Below are 9865 nucleotides of genomic sequence, written 5' to 3'. Positions count from 1 at the left end.
TTCATGTATGTGTGTGAGCAGGATTTGTCTGCTTCTTTCGATTGTTATACCTGTTTTGGAGGTCGTGGTAACTCGATGCCCCCTGCGCTGACTCTTTCTGTTGTACACAGAAGCATATTTGTCCAATTCTCAGACTAATTTTTTGAAAGAAACCGCAGTTCATTAGAATGCCAATTATGGATATGGATCCATCTTGCTGCGCTGGATGAAGGACTGGATGTAATAATAACTAGATCATTGACGGCGCGCGGTGCCGCACCCGTCCATTTTGAATGTAGTATGATAGGGTTAGAAATTTATGTAAAACATAGAGTTCTTGTTTATTTCAAAATGAGAGAGTGCAGACTATAAGTTCCATCACGTCTCCATTGGCCTTGTTCTTGGACTTATTTGTTTGTATTGCACATGGACCCCAACACAAACCTTCATGTCGCATGTTGTCTCGCCCATTTATCCATATGAATTTATCTTCATTTATCCTTAGGATTAAATTTACCAAGAAGCAATATTAAATAGGTGTTACGGGAGACAATTTCCTGGCAGATTTGGGACGAAATACATAGTTCTGAATTCAAATAAAACTATAGTTACTCTGGCTTCATGCTTACATTCTCACTATAGAAAAACTTTACATAAGTGAGAATGTAAGCATCAAGCCAGAGTACTCTTTCTCTAGAAGCACCTAAATTTGGCTGTGCAATGATATTCTACGAAGTAACTACAGTAGGAGAGGCATTGGAAGTGTACCATAATAATAGCTTGTGTATTGTGGAATATTGTGGACCAACAGAGAATGCTAAAAAGGTCTGAAATGACTATCCTAGTTCCTCCAACAGATCATGACTATAAATGTTTGTGGAAGTTCTAGAAATTTTGCAACAGAGAATATAGTAGTTAATCAATAACAACTGAAACTTGATGCATGCAAAATATAGCTGACAGATTGAAAAATGTCATTGGTATTAAAGAGAAGACAGGGGACAAAAACACTACTATACAATACATCAGCGACACCAGTTATATATTTTTCAGTAAAATGACAAAAAAATGTATCTTAGTTACATGGCATAGTTCTGGCAGAAAAATAGTAGCATCTCAGTCCTGCATCTGCATGGCTGAAGTGCTCCTTGTGTAACTGAAAATGCTATCACCATTCAACAAACTGACAACAGTCTAAAGTACACTAATAAATAAGATAGCTCCATGAATGCAAACCTACATTATCACATATTCTGCAACAGACAACCTTAAAGAAAGAGAGGAGAAATATATTCATATATTTTCAAGTCTCCACTAGCACAACTGACAAAACAAATAATGACATTCCAATGTACTTCATAAGAAGGAAAAAAGTACAAAATTCTGGTCCAGGAGCTTTTCTTTATGCTACCCCCTTTTTCTTTTCATTCATTAGAAAAAAAGGGAAATGGAATCCATGTAGAAGAGAGAGACCACGTTGACCGAATTTAATTATAAATAGCAAATAACCACCGAATCAAGTAGTATTGGGTTGGGATTTAATTAAAGAGGTTGCCAGATCAGGAACGACAACGGCAAGAGATAGGTTGGGATTTACCATGTCTCAAAAATCATTAAGATCACCCACGCCCGTCTCCTCTCCAAAAGCTGGCACTGAGAGCAATGTGATACATTACATGATTTAGAATAAAAGTTTACTTATATAGTATTAAATAAATTCTTTCATTACAGAAGGAACGTCGTGCTAATACAAGGAATTAGACAGAACTGGCATTTGCATTTAGCTATCCCTTTTTTTTCAGTTGTTGCTCAAAACTAACAGTAACAGGAGCCATGTCTGATCAATAATTCCCTCTTATCATGATTCATGAACCATGTATATTCTATTAATTCTGATTCCTTCTAGACCAATGATTTTTGCCTTCTTTTGAATGATTTAAACAGTTGATAAATGATAGCACTGGGAAGAACAGAAACAAAGTCAAGCTTAATTTTGTACTTGTAAATAGTACCAGGGTCTTACCAAAGCAAACAATTTGTATTGCATGGACATGGGTTTATGCCTAATTAGCTATCACAAGGATGTACTTGCATTATCACCCTCCTACAGTATATAGTGGGAAAGCAGCCAATGAGCACTCACACAACTAAAAATATAATAGATAATAGAAAATATGAATAGCTAATAATGCGTAAATGGCTGTTTCAGATTTACTAAAAAAACATTCTTGTAGCGTCCGCAATAGGAGCCTCTGGTTCACTTGTTTGCATTGTTGTCATGTGGTCGTTGCCTTCTTGACCATCAACATCAGAGGTTCACGCATCCTGAAGAAGGCCATCATCACCAGGCCCTGCTAAATCAAATAAACATATCACCACTGGTAAGAGTCTCACTCAGTATTAATGGCATGAACAGAGCTAGCTAAAGCTAACCAAATCAATCAACAGGACCAGAGAAAACCAGTTGACCTATAGAAGCAAGGGGAACCTACAAGAGGAGAAGGGTGCGGTGGTGCTAGCAAACAAGGGAGGGGCTGAGAAGGAACTTATCATGTTGGATCCGTCGTCGTGGCCTCATTCCCCTCACACACACCGCCGCCGCAGCCACCATACGTCATCATTGAAGTTGCCTCCTCCTCGTTGTCGCCACCGGCAAATGCCAATCTCTACCACCGCCTGCTGCGGGGAAAGGAAAAGAGGAAGAAGACCGATTTGTGTTCGTAAATTTTCATGGTTCAGAAAACTCATTATTTCAGGAATCTGCTTACTCCATATCTAAGACCTTGCTCCAATACACTCGTTTGCACTGTGTAGTAAGATTTGCAATTATATGTACCTTCTTTCTGAAACATGGCCGGAAAAAGTCCATTGCCTTGGATAGCTTAGAACCGAGAGCAAAATGTGTACACCGTAGAAAATAGCAGACATTGGTATTGAACATGGGAACAATTATACAAGATGAACAAACCTGAATATTGTAAATTACAAAAAATTCAGAATTGTGTATGCCGCTATCGTACACATACCAGGTTAGCGTGTCTCCGGCACCGTGGGCGTGAAGCGTGGAAGGGCTTAGGTGTGTGGACAGGCCAGGAAAACGGCAGGGCAGGGCGCTTGTGGCCAAGACGTGGATGGCCAATGGAGGAGGGTAGGCAAGGAGGTGGCAGAGCGTTTCTAGGAGAGGGCAGTGCTATGCGCTGTTGGAGGGAGTGGAGCGCGGGGCAGCTGCATGATGGGCGAAGCGACAGAGCAGCGAGCAGGGAGAGCGCCGGAGACTCCGTCGCATCCCGCGCGGAGGCGCTAGTGCGGCCGGGAGCAGCGAGAGCGCCGGAGACTCCACGCCGCATCCCGAGGATCGAGCGCCCGCATCGCGCGTCCGCTGGTTCCACACGCTGGATCCACTCACGGAAGACAGGACGACGGCGTGTTGGCCCCGTCGCCCGCAGCCACGATCTGTTACTGCTCCATGTTGCCGCTCGCTTCCGTGCCCATCCGGTTGCATCGCTTGCCGTCCGTGCAACGGAACGACATCCTTGCGACCGAACGGACCAGGGAGGCGCTGTCCGTTGTGTCGGTGTAAATCCAACGCAGTCGCCGTTGCAATCCGAGACCCCATGGTGGTCGTGAGGCGTCATGACGCGATGTTTTAGGGTTTCACGTTCGACAGGATCCTTCTACAGGCCCATTAAGCCAGTAGGCCCAATTGAATGTCAGATGGCCAAAAAGGCCACCGGAGCAGCGGCCCGAGAGGCAAGCGCAGCCTGTACGCGCGCGATTTAGGTGGGATTTAGGGCAGATCGGATGGCCAAAAAATTCTAGAAGTGACGATCCAACGTATAGAAATGCTAATGGCTTGAGAGGGCAGGGAAAGTGCTCGGTTATAATGTATCTAAATTGCATGTGACAATTGCTCATGAATAGTATTTTGTTGTACAAACATCCAGTTAATTCTTGAGATACAATAGAGACACTATAATAGTACTACTTTAGTCAAATACATTATCCACTGATAGTTGTAGTGAAATGTCGCTCTAGCTATTAATTTGCAGAATCTTGCACGACAAAGTATAGGCATGCGATCTCTATGGTGTTCCAGTAAATAAAGAAAACTGGAACATGTGCCTTCAAATTTTCTATTTATATACAAAAACCATGCATTGGTACATATGAACCATATGAATAGGACTGAAGAAGATCTATTTTTTGTCATGTTTGTGAGTTTTCCGTTATTTCCGCTCAGTGTGAATAGGACTGAAGAAGATGGACATGCGATCCTTTAGGTAATTTCACCTTTTTTGAACAGCAAACCGTAGAACAATAGTTCTATGGTATATTTTCATTAAAAAATAGTATGTTACAAAGGGAAAGGAGAACATAGAAACAAAAGAAAAAAGATCTAAGCTAATGGGGCAGAGCCCTTATCCAACTTCAGTTCTGGGCAACATGACAACCATTTAAAAATTGATCTGACAGCCTGCTTGAACGAGGTGGAATGCTTGTCTTTGATCTTGTGTTGAAGTAGTTGAAGATCCTTTGTTAATTCAAGCCTCCAATTTGAGACTGTCGGCTGGATGTTTCTGAAGACCTTGCCATCTCACTTTACCTTGCCATATCACTTTGTTTAAATAGGACAGATTATTTACGAAGGTATACCATTTGTATTGACTGGATAATTTACATGTTGGCAAGGACTTATTGGTGCAGCCTGGTCATAATTGCTCGGCCAATTTCCCAACCCAAATCCAGAACCGCTTCATCTTTAGATCTTTACATGATTGATGAAATGCCTTAGAGACTAAGATCTGCACTTTGTTTTTCTCCGTTCTCCTGCTCACGGATTAACCGATGGTTGTAAGACCCAGAGAAGCATTAGGAACTGGTCTGCAGTGTCTTCCAGTGTACGCGTACACACAATTCACTTTCCTTTTCTTTTTGCCCTTTGTATAGATGATGTGGTTGAGTTACGAAGCCTCTTCTTGCAGTGTTGTCTGCAAGGCCGAAGGGAAGTTATTAATGCATTTGAGCTGCTGTATCAGATTGTTCATCTCCTGAACCTGTTTTAGTTGATATAAAAGTGTTCTCTATTTCAGAAAGCCACAACACGAGATTGTGCCCCTTCTTGCCCCAGGTGCATGTTGCTGCCCTCCTTTCCCCTCTGATTTGACTTGCTTTACCTTGTGTGAAGTTTTATACTTTCAACTTTACAAAGCTATATCAAGTTTGCTTTCAACTGTACTTGGCTAGACCTGTAACATGATGCATTTCTCTTCCAGTTTATTGAATACATTTTGAAGGAGCGAATGCTCTATCTGGTACTAATACGTCTCCAATGTATCTATAATTTTTGATTGTTCCATGCTATTATATTACCCCTTTTGGATGTTTATGGGCTTATTTTACACATTTATATCATTTTTGGGACTAACCTACTAACCGGAGGCCCAGCCCATATTGCTGTTTTTTTGCCTATTTCAGTATTTCGAAGAAAAGGAATATCAAACGGAGTCCAAACGGAATGAAACCTTCGGGAGCATGATTTTTGGAACGAACGTGATCCAGAGAGCTTGGAGTGCAAGTCAAGAAGCTCTCGAGGACCCCACGAGATAGGGGGCCGCGTCCCCCCCTATAGGGCGCGCCCCGCTGTCTCGTGGGCCCCTCGGGCGGCCACCGACGTACTTCCTCCTCCTATATATACCTACGTACCCCGAAAACATCCAGGGGCACCATGAAACACAATTTCCACCGTCGTAACCTTCTGTATCCGCGAGATCCCATCTTGGAGCCTTCGCTGGCACTCTGCCGGAGGGGGAATCGACCATGGAGGGCTTCTACATCAACATCCTTGCCCCTCCGATGAGTTGTGAGTAGTTTACCACAGACCTACTGGTCCATAGTTATTAGCTAGATGGCTTCTTCTCTCTTTTTGGATCTCAATACAATGTTCTCCCCCTCTCTTGTGGAGATCTATTCGATGTAAACTCTTTTTGCGGTGTGTTTGTCGAGATCCGATGAATTGTGGGTTTATGATCAAGTTTATCTATGAATAATATTTGAATCTTCTCTGAATTCTTTTATGTATGATTGAGTTATCTTTGCAAGTCTCTTCGAATTATTAGTTTGGTTTGGCCAACTAGATTGGTCTTTCTTGCCATGGGATAAGTGTTTAGCTTTGGGTTCAATCTTGCGGTGTCCTTACCCAGTGATAGAAAGGGTTGCAAGGCACGTATTGTATTGTTGCCATCGAGGATAATAAGATGGGGTTTATATCATATTGCATGAGTTTATCCCTCTACATCATGTCATCTTGCTTAATGCGTTACTCTGTTCTTATGAACTTAATACTCTAGATGCAGGCAGGAGTCGGTCGATGCGTGGAGTAATAGTAGTAGATGCATGCAGGAGTCATTCTACTTGTTATGGACGTGATGCCTATATACATGATCATGCCTAGATAATCTCATAACTATGCGCTTTTCTATGAATTGCTCGACCTAATTTGTTCACCCACGGTAATACTTATGCTATCTTGAGAGAAGCCACTAGTGAAACCTATGGCCCCCGGGTCTATCTCTTATCATATTTGATTTCAATCTACTTTTATTTGCATCTTTACTTTTTGCATCTATATTATAAAATACCAAAAATATATTTATATTATCTTACTATCTTTATTACATCTCACTTTCGCAAGTGGCCGTGAAGGGATTGACAACCCCTTTATTGCGTTGGTTGAGAGTTCTCAGTTTGTTTGTGTAGGTGCGTGGGACTTTTTAGGAGCCTCCTACTGGATTGATACCTTGGTTCTCAAAACTGAGGGAAATACTTACGCTACACTTGCTGCATCACCCTCTCCTCTTTGAGGAAAACCAACGCAAGCTCAAGACGTTGCAAGAAGGATTTCTGGCGCCGTTGCCTGGGAGGTCTTCGCTCAAGTCAAGACATACCAAGTACCCATCACAAATCCATCTCCCTCGCATTTACATTATTTGCCATTTGCCTCTCGTTTTCCTCTCCCCCACTTCACCCTTGCCGTTTTATTTGCCCTGTCTTTCCCAATCTCCTCCTCTCTTCTTCGCTTGCCTTCTTTTGTGTGCTTGTGTGCTTGTTTGACCTTATGGCTTCGCCTAAGGGTCCTGACCACCTTCTCAAAAGGATGGATGAGATTGAATCAATAATTAGAAGCTTTATGAATTTGCAGTTTGAGCATAATAATTTCTTTAGGAAAGAACTTAAGGAACAAAAAAGTTTTTTAGGGTTTATGAACAAAGAGCTTGATGACATGAATAAAGAATTTTATGGTGTTAACGCTCAAATTACCCGGCTTGAAAATGCTATAGCCAAAATTTCTGACAAGCAAGCCACCTTAGTCAATAAGATGGCCGCTAAACTAGAAAAATTACATGAAAATAATGATGAGGATCTTAAAGTTATTGATGCGTCTCCGATTAGATCTATGTTTTGCAATATGAATTTTGATGATTATGGGACTGATGATGAATCAACTTTGCTAGAAGGCGTCCCAAAAATTCGGAGTCTTTAGATCTTGATGCTAAATTTGGTAAAAGAGAGATTGGAGAATCCTCAACTTCTAATAATATTGAACACACTATCTCGGATTTCAAGGAATTTGATTATGATAATTGCTCTTTAAAAAGTTGTATTTCCTTGTTGCAATCCGTTGTTAATTCTCCTCATGCTTATAGTCAAAATAAAGCTTTTACCAAACATATTGTTGATGCCTTGATGCAATCTTATGATGAAAAACTTAATTTGGAAGTTTATATACCTAGAAAACTTAATGATGAGTGGGAACCTACTATAAAGATTAGAATTAAGGGTTATGAGTGTTTTGCTTTGTGTGATTTGGGTGCTAGTGTTTCCACGATTACGAAAACTTTATGTGATATTCTAGGTTTCCATGATCTTGATGATTGCTCTTTAAATTTGCACCTTGCGGATTCCACCATTAAAAAGCCTATGGGAAGGATCAATGATGTTCTTATTGTTGCAAACAGAAATTTGGTGCCCGTAGATTTTATCGTTCTTGATATAGATTACAATCTTTCTTGCCCTATTATTCGTGGTAGACTTTTCCTTAGAACGATTGGTGCGATGGCAAGCGTCTTGCTCCCAGCTCTGATGGCAGGCACTGATGACGGGGCCAGGGGGCTCCGAGCCCTGGCCCCCGCCTTGCGGCAGGTGCGATGGCCGCTCAAGTTCAAGCTGGAGATACTGCCGCACTACGATGGCGCGGAGGACCCGTCCTTGAGGCTGGGGGCGACGACAAGGTCATGGCCAACTGCCTTCCCATGGCCCTCGCCGGCGAGCCGCGCACCTGGCTGCTCAACCTCCCAGGATCCACAGTGGCATCTTGGGAGGAGCTGTGCGGTCTCTTCACTGCGCGCTATGCGGCACCGGCGCACCACGCGGTCGCGGCACTGCTAGGTGGCTCTCAAGCACCGCCTTCAGATCGCCACATCAAGCCGTTCCTCTGCCAGATTGGTGCCGCTTCCAAGCGCTCGGGGGCTCTACCGGGCTGGGCCGCGCCCGAGGCTGACCTCACCTTCGATTCGGAAGACCACCCCATCACCACCGCCAGCTCGGGTATGCTCTCGATGCTCTGCATGCCCACTATTTGCAACGTGGCCATTACCAAGACCCTCATCGACGGCGGCGTCGGCCTCAACATGCTCTCCGTGGAGGACTTCAGCCTTCTTCACGTACCCCTCAGGAGTTGGCGGCGGTGTGACCCACTCCCTAGGGCAGATTCGCCTCCCCGTCACCTTCGGCACGTGCGATAACTACCGTACCGAGCTGATCGACTTCGACATCGCCCGCATCGGCCTCCCGTACAACGCCATCCTCCGGTACCCAGCTCTAGCCCAGTTCATGGCAGCGACCCGTCCGACCTACAACCTCATGAAGATGCCTGGAAGCAAAGGCGTCCTCACCGTCAAGGGGGACGCCAAGGAGGCCTTGATGGCGCTCAAACTCGCCCTCAAGACCGCCACAGCAGTGCAGCCCGCCGGTGCGAGCACCCCCGAGGCCAAGGGAGCCGCACCAACCAAGAAGAAGCAGTTGTTCACCCAAGACAAGGCGGAAACCAAGCAAGTGCCGGTCGATGAGGACGAGACCTCAGGAGCCACCTTTACCATAGGTGCCGGCCTCGACCCAAGCCAAGAGGAAGCATTGGTGAAGTTCTTGCGCGCAAACAAGGAGATATTTGCATGGGAACCCAATCAGCTGGTGGGGGTCCCGAGAGAGGAGATTCAGCATCACTTAAAGGGTGTGCCCTAATGTAGGCCCTGTGAAGCAGCGGGCGAGACGACAGTCCACGGAGAAGCAGGCCTTCATCGTCCAAGAAACCCGCAAGTTAGAGGCGGCGGGTGCCATTCGCGAGGTTCGGTACCCCGAGTGGCTGGCAAACCTCGTCGTTGTGCCGAAGAAGGGCGGGAAGGAGCGAATGTGCGTCGACTTCACCAACCTCAACAAGGCCTGCCCCCAAGATCCGTTCCCGCTTCCGCGCATCGACCAGATCGTCGACTCCACCGCCGAGTGCGACCTATTGTGCTTCCCGGATGCGTTTTCAGGGTATCACCAAATCAAGATGGCGGTAGAAGATGTAGAGAAGACAGCCTTCCTGACCCCGTGTGGGGTGTACTGCTACACCTGCATGCCCTTCGTACTACGCAACGCGGGCGCGACCTTTCAGCGGTTGATGCACATCGCCTTAGGGTGGCAGCTCGGGAGAAACACGGAGGCCTACGTCGACGACATTATGGTGAAGTCTCAGGAGGCAAGAACCTTGATCCAAGATCTGGAGGAGTCCTTCGCGAGCCTGCGCCAGGTGAACTTGCGACTTAACCCAGAGAAGTGCGTGTTCGAT

The 9865-nt window shown here is 44.9% G+C and overlaps 1 long non-coding RNA gene across 3 annotated transcripts; it reads right to left on the bottom strand.

Annotated features, from left to right (window-relative positions):
• Positions 1–963: 963 nt before the first annotated feature.
• Positions 964–3562, bottom strand: LOC119354687. 3 transcript variants are annotated; one of them, XR_005171177.1, is made up of 3 exons: positions 2003–3562; positions 1577–1632; positions 964–1135 (listed from the first exon to the last, which is right to left on the bottom strand). It is a non-coding gene; the product is annotated as an uncharacterized LOC119354687 (long non-coding RNA). The 3 variants fall into 3 exon arrangements; XR_005171178.1 differs by lacking the exon at positions 964–1135 and having other exon boundaries at positions 1253–1632; positions 2003–2083; positions 2195–3562; XR_005171176.1 differs by lacking the exon at positions 964–1135 and having other exon boundaries at positions 1253–1632; positions 2003–3561.
• Between the last annotated feature and the right edge of the window lie 6303 nt (positions 3563–9865).

Source organism: Triticum dicoccoides, chromosome 2A, assembly GCF_002162155.2.
Source record: "Triticum dicoccoides isolate Atlit2015 ecotype Zavitan chromosome 2A, WEW_v2.0, whole genome shotgun sequence".
NCBI lineage: Eukaryota > Viridiplantae > Streptophyta > Magnoliopsida > Poales > Poaceae > Triticum > Triticum dicoccoides.
Note: the sequence above shows the minus strand (reverse complement) of the source record. Positions and strands in the feature narration are given on the sequence as shown.